Raw genomic sequence first — 1,680 nt, 5'->3', positions numbered from 1 at the left:
TTCTAGCAGTCCCTATTCAGGGAGATTAGTAAATAATTATCTACCAACTTACATATCCCTACAAGCTATATTACTGCTTAGTGGCATTACTATATTAAAATGATATGTCATAAATTTTGCCAGGTTTAGACCTATGTTTCCTGATCACCACAGAATGGTTGATGATTTTTCTGCTATTAAAGCTGACACCTGTTATGTTTGACCTAATATACAATTACACTCTTCTGCAAGAATAATATACCATATGCTGCGGTAAGAAACCAGCTGCATATCTTGTATAGGTACATACAGATGGTTTATTTATCCATTCATTATGTATTATATTTCATGAAATTTTCATGAATATAAATTCCCATTTGTTTTTGCTGAACCAACATATGTGCCTGGGTACTCCGGAAGGTGGTGGAGTACATTTTTAGAAATTATGAATTATATTGAGAAATTCCCTGTTTAAATCTGTATATAAGGCAATAAATGCATCTAAGCTCTCTGTTTATACCATTAAAGGGCCACCTGGTCTAGAAACTCACCAATTGAAAGTGATTATACTAATCAGTGAAAAGCATACATTTGCGGATATACCCCACTAAAGGTGCTTAATTGCATCCAAGCATGATTGCTACATAGTGGTGGGCAGGGTTGGTACTTAGATGGGAGACCACTTTGGAACACCCTGTTACTGCAACATTTGCTTTCATCTGTATACCTCAGACGTATATACCAATGGTGGATTATTGGTTGTCAGAAAAATATAGATGCAAACCCATCAACTATAAAGTATTCTTTGTTGTAATCTTGGGATTATTCCTGGTGATAAATGCATGCCTAGTTTTACATATTTAAACAGCACTACTGTGAGTGAGCTTATCATTCACTCATAATTGACTGGTGTACAGTACTGCATAAATAAGGAAGGATTTACCTTGTTTGGATATCTGTGGCCTTCACATTGTTTTGCCATATAAATGTTATATCCAATTTGTATATTTGAGCCTAATTGTCACGTGTGTCCGTCCCCTATTTTTGTGGAAAATACGATCAATTTAATTTCCTGTTTAAGGTGACAAACAAAAGGGCTAGCTTAAAAAATTGCGGACATACCCCACTGGAGATGCCCAATCTCTTCCGATCTTTGAAGCCAAGCAGTGGAGGGCTGGACTAGTACTTGGATGGGAGACCACCTTGGAACATCCTGGTACTGCAAATAAATTTTGCTGCCAAAATATATGTCACAGATAGGTACTCGGATCCATATGACCTATGATTTAATTTTCTGCAACTATTTTTCCACTTGGGATTCTTGCAGTATGAATGATGGTCATATACTCTCTATGACGGACACTACTGAGACTAGAAGGTGAAATCCTTTTGACCATATAAAAGATTTTCCGGCTTATATTATATTATAGCAATTTTTGCTAATTATCTACTCTAATCTATATAAATATTTTTGCTTAATAGTCTTGAATCACATATTTATTGAACTCCGATAATTCTACATATTTTACTAAGAAATTATTAAAATTATGATTTTATCAGTATAAGACATTAATATACTTTAGTCCTTGAGGTTGAGTGCTCCCAAACAAGAGTCTAATTCTTTTCCATCTCTCTTTATTTGGTATTTCTTCTACGAAAGTAAAGTTTACAGGCTTCCTTAAAATTAAAGAAATCTTTTCG

The 1,680-nt window shown here is 34.5% G+C and overlaps 1 pseudogene; it reads left to right on the top strand.

Moving 5' to 3' along the window:
• The first annotated feature begins 1,087 nt into the window (after window positions 1-1,087).
• Window positions 1,088-1,207, top strand: LOC134968310 (5S ribosomal RNA; annotated as a pseudogene).
• Window positions 1,208-1,680: the final 473 nt, after the last annotated feature.

This window comes from Pseudophryne corroboree, chromosome 10 (genome assembly GCF_028390025.1).
Source record: "Pseudophryne corroboree isolate aPseCor3 chromosome 10, aPseCor3.hap2, whole genome shotgun sequence".
In the NCBI taxonomy this organism is placed as follows: domain Eukaryota; kingdom Metazoa; phylum Chordata; class Amphibia; order Anura; family Myobatrachidae; genus Pseudophryne; species Pseudophryne corroboree.
The sequence above is the reverse complement of the archived record's forward strand: the minus strand, read 5'-3'. Positions and strand labels throughout refer to the sequence as shown.